Genomic DNA, 17,573 nt, shown 5'->3' on the forward strand with positions numbered 1-17,573 from the left:
GGAATTTGTCTGTGTATTGTTGTTGAGTTGGTGTTTCTGTGGTGGAAAGGAGGGTCTGGGATTTCCTATTCCACCATCTTGCTGACATCATCCCCTGGAAGTAACCCACCACACTAATCTATCCCAAATTATTTATATCCCTGGAGGTATTTTCTTCAAAAAATTTTGCAGATCCTGGTGATTCCTCAAACATCTTCATCAAATATGCCCATTTATGTAATATAGAAAACAAATGGATCCTGAAGAATGACAATAGGTTATCATAAACTTAAAAGTATCTCCAGTTGAAGTGGCTTTCTTCATCTGGCAAGTGCATTTTTTCTCTATACCAATTAGAAAAATCTACCTGAAGCAATCTGCTTTTAAGTGGCAGAAACAGCAGTTTATCTTCACTGCTTTACCTTAGAACTATACCAGCTCTCCCACTCTATGAGATAATCTATTTCAAGGGGATCTTTGTCACCACCCAGAAGGACATTATGCTTGTCCATTACATTGGTGATAACATACTGATTGGATCTGGTGAGAAAGAAGTAATGAATACCTTAGATGCCTTTGTAAGATGTGTATGATGGAGAATGACATATGAAAGCCATGAAAACTCAGGGATCTGCTGCTTTAGTAACATTTTTATGTATCCAGTTATCTAGAATATGAGTTAGAAAGGAATTTCCTATAAAGAACCAGACAGTAAATATTTTAGGTTTTTTGGTTCACATAGGCAGCATCACAACTACCCAGCTCTGCCATTGAATATGTAGGCAACCATAGACAACAGATACATGAAGAAGAGAGGTTGTGTTTTAATAAAACTTTATTTAGAAAAACAGTATTAAGCCAGATTTGGCCTTAGTTTGTTGACCTCTAGGCTAAAGCAAGTCAAGATAACTCTGCAAAGTAAACAACCTCTCATTATACCTTACACCCATTTTTTTTCCTTATTTATCTTTGGTGTAATTGATCTCTCAAAGCCCAGAAGGAGTATGTTGATATCCTACAACAAGTGCATTTCTAAAGTTTTCTTTCAAATTTTCTTAAAAGATTAACCAAACTTTTCTTGATTGATTTAATTTTCTCTAATAGAGAAATTTCCTCTTACTAATCTAATACAGAGTTTGATTGTCCTTTTGTGCTTTTGGCTTTCCTGTATTATTTTCTTATCTCTAAAAACTCTATCTTAATCTAGGATTTTTGTGTTATTTATTTGACTGAATTTTTTCCCTGTATTTCATTAACACGAAGCATATGGAGTCGAAAATTGTTTTTTTTCTTGTAGTAGAACCTTTTCTCCAGCATGCTTAACCTATACAACTTTCCTTTTCATTATAAAATCTTTCACTTGCTCCATGTTGTCGCTGTTTTTCTTTTTACTCTTTATTGAAGAACAAAAATATCTATACGTACGCAGTTGTATTTGAAACTTCAGAGTGAATGTATTCTCTTTGATTCTTACAACTAATCACCAGAGTGTATCAGTAAACCCAGTTTTAGATCTTAAGGTCAAGAACAACTTGATGCACACAGGCTCTTGTCAAATTCACATTGTCCAGAAAGCATATACCTAGTGTGGCTTTGCTAAAATGTGATGATATGTTCACCTGCTCTCATTTCCTATTTCTCAGAGTGCCATGGAAGAAATTTATTCCTGGGTAGTTTGAAATTCCTATTTTTACAAAATATTTTATAAACACTATAACTTTCACAATACAGTGCTCCACATACTCTTTATGAATCAAGTACAAAATCCCAGCAGGCAACAGTCATATGCCACCTCTGGGAGCTGTTGGGTCCAGAATGGATGTAAAAAGTAAGATATTGAGAGAAAGAGATGGAGCCTGGCAGGCGAGCTCTGGCTGTTTCAGAAGGAAGCTTATGTGAAGTAGTATTGGATTATTGCTAGATTTTCTTTTCATCTGCACAGGCTCTAAGGCTCTGATGTAGTAATTAACCAAGTTTATGTGTGAAAACCCATCCATTATGTTTCTTCAGTCTGCTAGTGCTTCTATTTCATGAGCGTGAGGATCCCTTCTTAATTTGGTTTATCTGCAATGCAATTGAGGGGTTGTTTCCATATGAACAATGTTGTACATATAGTAGATACTCAGGAATGTTAACTGCTTGCTCTTGGGATACAATTTATGATATCCTTAATTATCAACACTATTTGAATTTTCCAATTATTTTCTGTGTGTTTTTAATCATTTTATGGTATATCCTCCACCTTTGATAAGTGATTCTCAAATTTACATATGAGGCAGATTAATTTCAGTTTCATGGTCTCCACTTTTAGAGTGTCTGATTAGTAGAAATGAGACAGAACCTAGAAACCAATATTTTTAGTAAGTTCCCCAAGTAATTTTGAGATGAGAAGGCAGAGGTCCACACATTCAAAAACTGTCTTAATTTGACGGTATTTTGAAGCTTCTGGGTGTTTCATATCACATTGAAAAACATCTGCTTTATTGAATATATTTTCCAGGTTGCTTCAAGATCTTGGGTTGTCATGCAGCACAGCTTGAGTATAGACAGGTATGAGAACCTCCTACCTTGCAGCTAGAAAGTGAGTTCTGCCAGTGATTTTAGCTTCAGGCAGGGCTGTCAAAAGATTAGAAGTGGTAATTATTATTTCCCTGGTCTGAAATGGTCTTTATCTGCAGCTGAGTAGCTCTTAGGAAGAGGTAGAATTGTCACCATTTTTTGAAAATAATAAAAAGAAAATGTTCCCTGTTTCATTTTTAGTGAACTTCCATGGATCCTTAGAATTGAAGGGCAAGTGTGTTAGCATCGGGTGGTACTTTCCTTCACAAAGTGTCGTTTGAGATACAGAGAAATGGGAGATAATGACAAGCAAGGATCCTTGAACTAAATCTCATTCTCTTGCCATATGCCTGAACAGTATGCTACTCTGGTAAATTTGGTTAAGTCCCTTTTTGAATTTATTACTATTCTCAGTTCATATCCAGTCAGGGTACCAAGTTTCACATATGCATCACTTCCTGTGTTAAATGGTGCTTTCTTTAATTTTTCCTCTTAAATTGTTTGTATCTTGGACAAGGTTCAGAGTTAGTACTCTGGAAATTAGTATAACACTTAGCTTAAGTACAATTCAATAAATCTTGCTTAGATTCTAAACAGAGGTCTGTCTACCATTTTCGGAAATTCTAGAGAATCAAGATTACTTTCTGGGGATGCTAATTATTAAAATGGGCTGTATAAGATAAATTCGTTTCTGAAGGATGAGAACAAGTCTCATACTTTGTATTTCACCACACAACCTTGTTCATTGATTTGGAAAAAGTTGCTCAACCAGTGATGGTTACCTAATTCCTAAATATGCTACTTTAAATAATCGCTGTAATTTGACTACACTTTATTCATTTAGCAAATTGCTATATCTCTTATCACATATATCCCATTCTCTATTACATCATAGTTACTTTTGTCTCCAGCTTTTTCTTTCCTACTAAATATGGAGGTCATGTATTCTCTTGATATTCCTATACTTTTCCTGTACTTACACAGTCTTTTGTGTATGGTAGATGCACAAGATATATTAAATGATTTGACTATGTTTATTTCTGTATTGATTTTATTGCTTAATGATGATTCATGTTTCAAAGATTTTTTTAGAAACTTCCATTATCATCATTACAAATTCTAACAGGAAGATTAACTAATATTTTGCTTAACCAGGAAGCCTCTGATAAGCGGAAGCTAAGCCTGGCTACATCTAGTTGCAAATATCTTAAGAACTAGATACTTGTAACTAGAGTTCCCATTAAAGGCAAAACAGACCTGAGGTACATGAGAATATTTATGAGAAAGAATGAGGTCAGGTTATTTCAGCTTATTGGTAAATAAAATTTTAATTGATGAAGGAACCAAGAATTAGAAGTTAACAATATCTTTATTTTTTAATCTATTTTATGGTTTACATCTCACATGGCATATATATTCAATATGCCAACGTTTATTTGAAAATAACAATGTAGATAAAAGTTATTATCTATTTATGTGATGGGTTATAATACAAATCAAAATATCATTATCCGTAAACATTTACTAGCATCTTGATGCAGGCACAATGCACAATACTATGATTCAAGAAGGTGTCCATCCATCAGCTAAGGTCTCATTGAATTGACTGGGAATGAGCAACCTCGAAATACCACATGTCTGCCAAGGCTGGCTTTGCTTAGCCCGGCAGATCCCCTTTTGAGATCTGGGCTTTGTTTTAGTGGTTCTCAGACATTCCCTAGTGAGTCAGCTTGCTACCGTTGCTTTCTATAAGTACAGTGTTTCTGCCCTGTTTGTAATTGTAATGTGGCAGGCACTTAATAAAGCATCCCTCCTGCTGCCTTTGAGCCTATCAGCGGGGAGTTGTTTACGTATTCTGTTATTATCCATTGCCCCGTATATCCTACCCAGAAGAGTTATGCTTCAATATGCATTGCTTCAGAGTGGATAGACTGGCTGCCCTCCAGGATCTCATTGTCAGTGATCCCGTCTCACCATTTAATTAAATAGAACTTCCCAATAAAGCTTCTCTGGAAGCCATTTATAGAGTCCTGAGCCACATGAGCTCTCACCACTCTGTACGCAATTATAGATCCATAGACTTTCAGTTTCATTCAGAATTTGGGGCAACCTGAGCTAGGTATCTCTCTGCAAGCTGATTAGATGGCACCATGATATATCTGATTCCTTTGCCTGAGTAATTCCTGTATGTTTAATAAACACCGGCTTGTGTCAGACATGTGCTATTTGTTTGGGGTCCTCAAATATAATTAAAATCTGTGCCTCAAGGACTATATCGTCTTGTAGTTAAGGTAAAATATGATAAATGCTGTAATAGATATTTGTAAACTATATCTTGGAAATACAGAGGAAGAAGGAGCTCTGTCTAACATATACTCTATGAAGAAAAGTGAAGCAAAGATGAATAATCATCTAGAAGGAAGACAGTGTCAAAGGTGTTGGCAAAAGAGCCCATTCCCACCAAGAGTGGGAAGTAAACTGTAAGAAAGAATATGTGTACCTGGTGAAAATTCAGTACAGAAGGTCAATAAAGAAGCAGGTTAGCTCTTCCAGGCCATGACTTACCTCAATCCATCCCTAGAATTTACCCATTAATAAAAACGTCCAAAGAGAAGAAAAGATTACCCTAGTGTACACAACTACTCAGTAACATCTTTACGTCTGGAATGCAGATTTCCTGACTGAAGTGGGGTTATAAGGAGGGGGGCATACCCTAGTGTTAGAGTGTTTTGAGCTAAGTCCTCCTCTCAGCCTCTGCAGAGACCTTTCTAATACACAATACGTAGGAATCTGGATTTGAAATGATTATGCTATTTCTCACATACCAACACTGGAAATAGTAAACATTTGTAATGATTAGGTCTTCCAGATTATGGTGAGTTTAGAAAAGTATTGACATTAATTCCTTCTTTAGTCATAAAGATCATTATACACGCCAAATTAAATCCAATCTCAAAATTTCAATAATACCTACAAGTTTTTAATACAAATCAAGCAAATAGTTAAAAATATTATGTCAGTAGAGAATAGTTTTAACCTTAACTACTTAACTCCTCTGTGATCTCTGACACTGTTGATTACACATCTTCCATTTTCAAAATTATTTATGTTTCTATTTTTGATACCATTCTACGACTCTTTCCTGGTTTTCTGTTACCTTCTGTTTGTGCCTTCTCACTAATCATTTAGGATTCCTCTTTCTCTGCTCTTTCCTTAAATCTTGCTGTTCATCAGATTTCCATCCTGAGCTTTTTTTATTTTTCCCCTTTGGGGGATCTTACCTAAATGCATAACTTCTCAACAAGTTGTTTTTAATTGGACCACTTGGCCAATACTAGAATGTATACAACTGCCTTTTCTACTTCAATGCCCAGAGGGGTCTTAATTCAAATATGTTTAAAACCTATCTCATTATCTTCTTCCTGAGACCTGCTCCTGCCCCTGAATTCCCTATCTTTCAAAGTAGCATCACCATGGGCCCAGCTGTCCAAGTCAGAAACCTGGGAGTCATGTTAGATTCCTCGCACGTACTCCCCCCTAGTCACCAAGTGCTCTAAATTCTACTTTTGCTTAGTCCACCTACTTTCTATACCCATAGCTACTTCTTTTGTTCACACCCTAATCTCCTCTTGCCTGGATAATTGTAGGTGCCACATAACTCATTTGTCTTCTCTCTGCCTTATCCCTCTCTTTTCCATCACCTGGTTGATTTCAGCCTAAATTTCAAATACCTAAACTTAGCCACAAGGGCCTTCAAGATTTTTCTCTGACCTAACCTCCATGCACAATCTCATGTGCATCCTTCATCCCAGGCATATCAACCGCTTTTAAGATCACTAAACATTGAGCTACCTCCTGCCACCACCACTTTCATTTGCTGCCCTTTCAGAAGTTTCTCTTCCACCTGTGATGCCCTTCATCTCCCTCCTCCCATAGATAACTTCCACTGACACTTCAAATTCCTCCTCAAATGTCCTCCTCTCAGGGAAACTTTCCATGATTTAGGAGCTCTGCCCTGTTCCCCAGCAGCATCTGGTGCTTAGCTCCACCACTGAATGTATGGCTCCCTCCATGTAATCCGTTATCAGACGGTAAGCTCTCTGAGCTCAGGAATTGATCTTACTTGGTTGTGTATGCCGTCTCACAGCATAGAGCCTAGAATATAGATGGACGACAATCTCATTTATGCAAGCACAATGGAAGAAGCAGAAAAGTAATTCTAAAAATGGATTATATTTAACATTCCTGTCGGACATTCAGATAGGAATAAAAATATGGGATTGACACTAAGTGGAAACAATTGGCAGGTGATACAGATTTGAACCACTAGTGATTACAGAGAGGATGTGCATGAAGAGAGTTAATGCTTAAATCTAGCCCTGCAGATATATCATGACTCTAGTTTTCAAGCATCCCTTGAGGGATAAAATATTTGTATTTATTTTAATTTAAATAGGCAGGAATTTGTGTTTAGAGCAGTTCAATAAAATTTTTAGTCTCGTCTGTATATCAGGCCCCATGCTCTTCCCTGGGATACAAAGACGAATAAGAGAGAGGCTTATTGTCTAGTGGAAAGAAAAACACTTGTTCACTACCGAGTGAAAGGCAGTGTGATGCGTGCTAGAATAGTGGTCCATCCAAGGGTCATATGGAAGCAGAAAAATGAGGCACTTCTTGTTTGCAGGGGAAGGAGGATGGTTGGAAAAGTATTATTGAGGAAAACTTCATAGAAGAGAGGACATCTCCAATGACTCGTAAAATATAATTAGAGATTTAGCAACTAAAGAAGGGAAAAAACAAAAAGACCACAAGAAGGAAGACACTAAAGCATACAGCTGTGTGGTATGTATAGGCAATAAGCACGGTGGTAATATTAGAGCATAACTTATCATGATGGTGATGCTGCTGCTTCCTTTTCCCAGTCTCTAGAGGGGTGTAGGGGTCCTGCCGTGGAAAATGGCTGCGGTGTTCTGAGAAGTTTAGACTTAACATATAATTAGTAGGTAGCCATGAGAGAGTTATGCCGAGGAAAGTGGCAAAGTCATGTTTGTCACTGAGAGTGACCACTCTGGGTAGAGTGAAATGGATGTACGAGGAATAGGGAGAGGAAGCAGAACAGAACAGGGTTGGAGAGACCCCTCGAAGGCTTGAGACTAGATACAAGTAAAGAGAGCAGAAAGGCTGCTTTCCAAAAATATTTAGAAAGTAAAACCAGCAGAAATCAGCCACTGGAATCTCTAATTTGAATTTACTTCAATCTCACAACTTTACCTGAGAGATTTCCTTTTTATTTGGAGAAAACTTAACTTTGTAAAATAAGAGAACAAAAGGATGCTAAATGTTCACTAGTGGGCATGGGTGTTCTGCTCTTGGACGGGATTTAGGCCTCAAGAAAAATGCCTTGTGTAAATCATTACAAAGTGTTAACAGCACATCGCAGCCATACGGTGAGTTCACTCACAATTGACAGTCCTCTGAGACCTTAATTAGGTGCACCTGACATGGTTTATTTTTTAAATGAGGCAATGTGCCTCCCACTACACAGTTCCTGCAAAGTAGTGCAAGGAGGCACGCTTGTGCCTCGACAAATAGAACACACACTTTGCTAATTCAGTCTGACCATTTACAGTCCACACTGATTTAATGAGAAGGATAAGTTACTAAAAAATGTTGAATATGTAATATATTCAATATGAATATATTAATATATGCTTGTATAATATATGTTTATTCACCAGGGTAACAGCAAAACAGTGGCAAAGTTTTTATGGCTCAAAACATTTTAAATATCTATACTCAAAAGATAAGCAATTTTTATAGTTACATTTTATTTCTTTCTTAAAGCCTACACTGCTTTATTTCTTTACAGTTTTTAAGAAACTTTTTATTTTAGAGTATGTTTAGATTTACATAAAAGTTACAAAGACAGAACAGAGTGCTCTCGTATATCCATCAGCCAGTTTCTCTAATGTTAGTTTCTTACATTAACCATGATATATTTGTGAAAATTAAGAAATCAACACTGCAGGGCTGGCCCAGTGGCACAGTGCTTAAGTTCGCACACTCCGTTTCTGTGGCCCAGGGTTTGTGGGTTCAGATCCTGGGCGTGGATGTACACACTGCTCATTAAGCCATGCTGTGGTGGTGTCCCACATACAAAATAGGGGAAGATTGGCACAGATGTTAGCTCAGCAACAATCTTCCTCAAGCAAAAAGAGGAAGGTTGGCAACAGATGTTAGCTCAGAGCCAATCTTCCTCACCAAAAAGAACCCAATTAACATTGGTGTGTTATTATTAACTAGACTACAGACTTTATTTAGATTTCACCAGTTTCTCCACAATACTCTTTTTCTGTTCCTGGATACCGTCCACTGCATTTAATCATGTCTGCTCTACTTTGTGACAATTTCTCAGTCTTTCCTATTTTTCATGACCTTGACTATTGCAAGGAGTACCAGTCAAATAATTTTTAGTCTTTAAATTTGGATTTGTCTGATGTTTCTCTCATGATCATACCGGGATTGTGGGTTTGGGGAGGAAGAACACAGAGATGAAGTGTCCTTCTTGTGGCATCCTATCAGGGGATGCGTGAGAGCAATATGACTCATCACTGGTGATGTTAACCATGATCTCTTGGTTAAGGTGGTGTCTGCCAGGATTTGCCACTGTAAAGTGATTATTTTTGTCTCCATACTCTGTCCTTTGGAAGGAGGCAGTAATTGTACCCCAAACTCACAGTAGGGAAAGGTAGGGAAAATTATGCTCCACCTCCTGGGGAAGGAAATACCCACACAAATTATTTGGAATTCTTCTGTAAGAGAGAGTTGTCCTTTCTCCCCCACTTATTTCTTTGTCCACACATTTATATCAGTATGGACTCATGGATATTGATTTTATGCTTTGGGTTATAATCCAACACTAAGTTATTTTCTTGCTCAAATTTTTCCATCTTTAGCCACTGGTGATTCTTTCAGGTTGACTCCTCTTCCCTTTAGCATGCCTACATCATTTTGTTTTCGAATACTTCTTTACTTTCTGGAACTTCAAGATGCTCCAAGCTCATTGCATAATCTCTTCCTCTTCCTTAGAATTAGCTGATTCTCCAAGGAGCCCTGCTTCCTTTTGTTGGAGAATGATATTTAGCAATTAACATCTGGACTGCACTCCCTCTTAAAACACTTTGTTTTTTCATTGCTTGTCTTGTGCTCTAAGAGCAAACCACAAAGTTTTTCCTGTCCTGTCATTCTTGTCCAAAGAACAGTTGTATGGGTTGGAGAGTTTTTAAAAAATACAAATGCCTGGTCGCCACTGTTGGGAACTGTGACTCAGTAAGCCTGCAGTTGGGCACTGGCCTGATGCTATTGGTGTTGGTGTTGTGATGTACCCGTGTAATTTTGTTATGAAAAATAGTTCAAGGATTACTGTATATACAGTTAACAACTTTCATTCCACAGTGGAACCAAATAAGGGCCATAGAATGAAACACCTTCCCAAAGACACACAGCAAAGGAAGCTATTCTTCACTGCTAGTAAATCTCAAATTTTCCATGCTTACATTCTCAATGTGTGTTTACTCATATCCTTTAAATCAGTGATTCTCAACCTTGGCTCCTTCTAGGGAGCTTTAAAAACCCTAAGCCCAGATCCAACTCTCCAAGACTTCTAATTTATTTGGTCTGGGGTAGCACGAAGAAACTAGGTTTTCTTAAAGCCTTATAGATGATATAATGAGCAGCCATGATTAAGAATTACTGCTTTAAATGAACAAACTCAATCCAATCAGGGCTCAAGTATTCAGGTTATGTTTTCTTTATTGTAATATTTCTAAGTAATGTTTGATTTATGTTGTATAACTTGACAGCTCAGGTTAATCAATTTAATTTGACACACATGTATAACACTCACCTTGTGCTTAGCACAGTGATGGACTCTCTGGGGAGGGAGAGATTAAGAACATGAATCAGTTATAGGCTCTTCCATCCAAGAACTTCAACTATAATGGGGGGCATTAGAATGGATACAAATAAGTAGAATAACAAGTGGAGACAGTTGAGTGCCAAGAGGAGCATTAAGTGCTAGGGAGGGAAATGGGGGTTCAAAGGAATAAGGAACTAAATCATGTTGACATAAATGGATAATTTTGTTCTCTGGCTGAAGCAAGTGGTGCCTTCCTTCTTCGACTTTATTATCCCCCATGGATGACCTTTGCCAAAGCTGCCGCTTTTCAGGGAAGCCCGAAGTCGTATTATTTTGTGTGAAAAGTCCATTAGGATCACACATTAGCTAACATGGTTATTGCCCACGTCTTGATTAAGCTCCCTCAAGCAGGATGCTAAGCAAACCATGTTAACAATGAATCCGGCTGTAAGAAAACTTATGTTATTTTTAGGCATCTTGACTGAAAATTGCTTTGTCCCATCACTGGGCAATGCTTTTATTACTGTTTTTACTGCTGGTAAATTAGATTGCATGTTGTAGAAATTATGCATAATGGCACTGTTTTTAATATTTGCTACTGTAATCATTTCTGTAATTATGATACTGAAGCTACTGCTGCAAGCTGTTCCCATGGATGGCTATTTCACTGAGTTCTAATGATGGTATCCACTGAAAATTCTATTTGCCAAGGCCTTGCTAGCGAGTGCTTCCCTGGTGATATGAGGCAGATAAGCTTTATCAGATGCTGTTAATGAACTTGATTTATGATGGTGGTGGTTCAATCTGACAAGTTATTTTGGGTTTTAGACATTTACATTCAGCCTTTGGTATGTCCTCCCCTGTCCCTTGGTGAAAGAAAGAAACCATTAAAATTTGAAACCAACGGGCATTGTAAAGGAATACTGTTCACATACCACATTTTCTCGCAAAAACCATTTCCTAGGTGTAATGTCAAGTCGCATAATATATACTAAGAACAAGACGCATGAAGCTGTTAATTGAATAAAAACTAATTGTTAATCAAGGAATGGCTTCCATGTTAGCTCTGAGATTTGCCTAAAACGACACAGTTAATGGGTCCATTACCAGTTTTCTCAAAATGAGGTGATGGCCCAGCAGCTGTTGCTTCCCTGTTGAGCTTATGACTCACCATCAGTTCCTATTCCACCTGATTCATACTGTTGCCACAAGATGGATAGGTACACAGTGTGTAGGCACATCCCAAGAAAAAAATTAAATCTGAACTAGCCTTCCACAGAAGTAAACAGAGCAGCGACCCACAGTAGTGTGACTTGTGGGGTGTCGAGGAGAGTTTTGTTGGGGCCCAAGGCAGGCCATCCCCAAATATACCACAACAGCATGTTGATTGTTTTGAATTAAAGTTACTTGAGAAGCAAAGAAGGCCTTGTGACCCTCCCGTCTCTGTCCCCACTGAAAACAGGAAACAAATCTCCCGTGTAAAATGTGCTCTCCTTGTATCCTGATCCCCAGAGTTGGGAATTCAGGGCTGAGAAGCTGCAGAAACAAACCTTGTAATTTACTAACTGCAGCCTAAAATCTGCTTAAAGTCCTCACAAGCTATGCACCCAAAACCTAAGTTTCTTTGTCCTGTCGTTCCTCACAAATTTATATTTCTTTGTGTAAAAGATATATATACTGCCTGCTTTGTTCACTCTCTGAGCATCATTTTTTTTTATGATCTCCAAGATGTATGCATTAAATTGGGTTTCTCTTCAGTTAGTCTGGTCTTGTGTCAATTTTATTAACAGTCCAGCCATAAGAACACAAGAGGGAAAGAAAGAGGATTTTCCCTGCCCCCCAAGTTTCCTCTTCCCCAAGAACATTCTCCAACCACCAGTCCAAATACCACGGTGTTTGCAGTTCTGCCATTTCAGCTTTGGGAGTAACTTTGCTCTCTTCATGTTCATTGAATTAAAAATTCACATATGACAGGAGATTATTATGTTCTCTCAGGTTTACGTAATTGTTTGCCCTGAATGAATTATGTCAGCTTGGCCAAAATGGAACTGACTGCCTTCAGCTGTTGTGAATTCTTCTCCATTGATGCATCAGAGCAAGAGGCTCGAGAGTGTCAGCAGACATTTAGGACTTGACTGGGTATTGGACCACTAAATGGTGTACATTTTTCTTCTAACTTTTGAGTTTTTATCATTGCACCAGCCAAGGAACCTCTCTGGACCTTTTGCCTTACCTATAAAATAGACTACTAGGATTTCTTCATTCTCTTCATGCTTCATAATTTAACTTTTACTGCATGAGAGAATAGGGTAGGTTAATATGTAGGAAAGGACACGAGAAAAGGAGAAAGAGAGGATCTCTGAAGAAATGCTTTACCACTGTCACAAAGGAGATGTTGGTCTGATTTTTCTTTGGTGGGTCGTAATTCACCTGGGGTCGTTACAGCACGGTTGGCTGTCAAATCCTCTGAGCTCAAAGGATCTTTTCCCTGTCACTTGTTTGGTAAGTTTGAAGGGTGGCGTGCTATGCATCTGCCAACATCTAAAAGTCCTTTAGATGAGACAGAAATAGCATAGGCACAGGGCAGTCACCTCCTGACAACTCCTATTGAAGTCTGATAAACTTTTGAATCGCTCATCCACCTTTCTGGCTACTTCTTTTCTCTTCTCTCTAATCGGATCCCTCTTTCATCATAATCTGAACAGTGACCTGCAACCCAGGTTCTGATCTTCTCTGTTGTTTTCTCTCCCTAATTTTCTGTTTCCCTTTCGTCCTCTACATCCTTCTCCATATCTATTTGTATACAGTTTTCTGGTTAAGAAGTAGACCATGATACCAAAATGAAAGTGCATAACATGCTTTTTTTCTTGGTAACATTAAGCACGAAGTTCAACTGAAGAGATAATTAAGGAAAAATATGCTTTAAATGGGATGGCATTTCCACCATCCTCCTAAAATACCTTGATTTTTTTTTTTTGTATGTTTTTCTATGTATACAATCTTCCTTCTTCTTCATTCAGCTTTGTAAAATGTTGATGAAGGTATTGACCCAAGCAAAAGGAGATTATAACTGGAGAAATTCATTCGAGCATTCCCCTTCTAATTCTCGTGTCTGTGCACCCTGTTTATTAAGACGAGCAGCATTCTTCTGGCCCTCTTGATTTTGTGTCACTGGTAACTTTTTCTGTTTGTCTAACTGTACTAAAACTAAAAATGTTTCATGAGTTAGATCAGTTTAACAATGACATCATTCGAACACTGTCACCTAGGTAATGGAATAATTACCATAGCAACAGAGCCTTTATCTTTCAGTAGCTATAAAATTTTGACAAATGGGAGAGACTGATTGAAGATTTAAAGTAGGACATAAATGTAACACATCTTAGTGGCCAGAGTCATAGTAATATCTTACAAACTGACATCTTTTCACAGAGATTAAATTGAATGTGAGGTATATATATTGCTATTTATTTCCACAGTTAATTTCTCTTTTGACCAAAAGGATATTCTCTTCTTTGAAAAATTGAGATTAGATTATTAAATGCAAGGATATTAAAAGTAGAATGTTTTAAAAATTATAAAATTTTAAGATAGTAGTAAAAAGAAGACTACTGGAGAAGAATTGTTCTTATTAAATGGACGAAATATCTGTGGTTCTTGCAGCTATAACCTTATCTGATGAAAAATGCTGTTAAAATATATTTCCTTCATTTGTGACTTTATAAGTTTCAATTGACTCAAATCCTGAATGTGCCTTGCCCATGCGTTCATGTGTTTGTGTGTGGGGGTTTCTATATGTTTTCCTTTCCTTCATAGTTAAGTGAGGTGAACTCAACATGAATTTTTTTTGGTGATACATTGTTGTTATGTCGACAGTTGGACATTGTCACCTAATTAAAGAGAAGCAGATTAAAAGAACATTTGTGTATTTCTTGTTCCTCCACCAAAAAATCAAACAAAATGTGGTTAATCAATTTAATTTCTCATTCTTAATTCATTCATCTCTGAGGAAAGTATTATTTAGTAAGAGAAGCGGGCCTGGTAAATTGTCTTTTGTTGGACCTGTCCAAGCTTCCAAAAATACCACAGTTTCCATTGCCAAAGAAGTACTGGGCATCGGGCAGAGATTTCAACAAAAAGACAATGCTTATTTAATAATAATGAGTTCCTTGGCCTTTCCAGAGACTGAGGAGTAAGTTTGCTAATAAAATCACTTAGGCTATAAAAATAATTGGTTCTGTTAATAAGTAATACATATGTACATTTTCACGTATTCATTTACCAAAGAATGGATTGTCACAATATCCAATCAAGGCCTTGAAAAAAATCAGTATCAGTATACATTAATTTGATAGTATTTGTAAACAGCACTCATTCCTTTTAGGATTTTTGTTTTGTCTTCTCTAGCTCATTGAAATTTATGTATAACGACTTGAAGGTTGATTACCTCATCAATATTTTTTATGATTTAAACCCAAGTAGAAAGCACAAGTCTAATTTACACACCTATTCTTAAACAGAAAATAGTAATAATAAGATCTATTTCATTGGTGACAGCCCAAATCTACTATGTACCTTTACTTTGGTCCTTAGAACTGACAACAGATCCCGTTCAAATCCATTATAATGCAATTGCTTTGTGGGACAATGTGATGTGTGTGCGTGTGTGTGCACACATGCGTATTTGTCAGAGATTTTTCTGTAATTATCTGGCGATCTTTACAAATTGAATTATAACTTCTCTTTCTGCTCAGGTAAGGAAATTAAGGTTTGTTTCATTCAAAGAGGACAGAGCTCTCCCAAAAGAAGTCATGAGCAGATTGTAAAAATTAGACCTCGAGAGGTTACCTGTGAAATTGAAGAGTCTTTCACTCCACGTTGACCTTGATGCAGGGCTATAAAAAGGACGAAGCATGAGCTTTCAAGTAATAGAAACATATTTTAACATCTGGACCACAACTTACTAGCTATAAGACACTGTTCTTGGAACCTACAGCTTCTCATTAGGAAAATCAGAAAAAGAATACTTCTTAGAACTGTTTGAAAATTACTTCATTTACAATGAATGTAAAGTACATAGTAGAGTGCCTGGCACATACCAGATATCCAGTAAATATTGACTCCTTCCACCTTTATTTTTATAATTGCACAATCCCATGCTTCTAATTATGATTAGTGCTAAAATGAGGGTGAGTTAAAAGGAAATGACCAATTCAAACCCAGTCTGAAATACACACCTCCAGGGCAGAGGGAAACAAGGGAAGGCCAATGAGCTAAGGTATGATGGCAGCCCCACCTTGGTGAGATGCGCAAATGAAATTCCCCTTAAGCTTGTTTTGTAGGACAATAGTGAATATAAGAATTAGTTTCTTCTTTGTTTCAAGAAACCTTTCCTAAAGAAATTACGGATGATATAATAAAAGTTTCCCGGTTGAAGTTGCTGTGGATAAAGCTTTGACAGAGCCATTGCAAGTCCTGTTATTTGGGTCACATAAAAGTATTATGCCAGTAGATGCTTAAAACACATTAGGTTCAAATGCAGTCAAATAACTCCAGACAACTGAGAATGTGTCAGTGGAATGAACTGTGCATGAAGGCGTAACTCATCAGTCTCTTGAGGAAATGAGGTCATGATGAGGAAGAATACACTTTATTCAAAAGTAGAAAAGCTAGTATACTAATTTTATTGAAAAGTGTGTTTGGCTACTCAGCTCTACCTTAGACAAAATTATTTTGATAAATTTAAAAAAGGAATAAAACCTCTAATATGAGATTGAGTGACCAATTCACTTGTAGATGAGTTAAGTTAGTGTCTGGGATGGTTAGTTTAGGGGAGAGGTTGTAAAGGGGTAGCCCCCTGGCCATGTCTGGTGTGGAGACATGAGTTTCATAGTACCAGATACATCTAAAGGTAGAGTGAGGGGTAAAAAGTTGGTTAAGGGTTGGTTTAAGGAGCAATTAATGTTGTACATTTCTTCCCTAACAGTCACAGCAAGATGTGGCAGAAGAGTTTGTTCTCTGCAAACCCTAATTTGGAGAGACTCAGATCATGGAACATCAGAGAAAAATGAGCCAAAAAAAACTTGTCATACTGAATTCATGAGGGCAATGTGAAAGTCTCCAGAAAATACACTGTTAACGTGGGATTCTCTTTACCCTAAACTTGACAAAAAAGGAGCAACAAGGGTGAAACCCACAACTACCAAGAGCCCAAACCAAGTTGAAACATAACATAACAAAACAAAATAACAAACTTCTGGATAATATGAAAGGGCACAGGACTTTGGCCAGAATCTAACATATAGGCAATGTTTTCTTCCTTCCTTCCTTTCTTTATTTCTTTTATGAATAATTTATTTAAGAGGTAAAGGAGAAGGTAACATGATCCTAAAATAAGATTCTATTTCAGTTTTGTCTGAGGCTTTAGATGCCTAGAGCAAACCCTCTATCTAACAGCCAGCTGCTGGATCACCTAAGCAAGACTCGGAAAGGAAGTGGATAGAAAACTAGTTTGTCCTCCTTAGCTCAACTTTTACCCTGAGGATATGTAAGAGATTTGAAATGCCAAGGAGTTGTATTTTCAGAGAAAATTTCTTCCGAACATTCCCCGTGTGGGAGAAGGAAGGGGCCTCCTTAACAATCACCTTAAGATGAGTGAAAGGAGCTCCGGGAAAACTCCTTAGAGAATCTGGGCTATATTTGCTGGACTTTTCAGGGAACAGAAACTGTGCCAGAACCATGTCTGTCTCTGAACAGCAAAAGAGAGAATTGCATTGGAAAGCAGACGCATGTCCTTATGATACTAGCTCAACACAAGATTGACATAAGGGAAGCCATATTATAGAAAAGAAACCATAGTGTAACTTTGAATGATCTCTGATTAACTAGCCCAGACATGCTCCATAGATTATATGGCCCCTCTCAGCTGCTTTAAGATGATAACTTTGTTCTTTTGAGTCCCTTAGGAATGTGATGACCCACTGGGCAGAAAGTCTATGCTGATGGCCACCATCAATGACAACTGAAAGATCAGGGTATAGGGCATTGCTCTGGTCTCTGGTACATATCCAGTAAAACAAAAGACTATCAGAAGTGGGACCAGTCTCCTCCCCCACCA

This window comes from Equus asinus, chromosome 6, assembly GCF_041296235.1.
Source record: "Equus asinus isolate D_3611 breed Donkey chromosome 6, EquAss-T2T_v2, whole genome shotgun sequence".
In the NCBI taxonomy this organism is placed as follows: domain Eukaryota; kingdom Metazoa; phylum Chordata; class Mammalia; order Perissodactyla; family Equidae; genus Equus; species Equus asinus.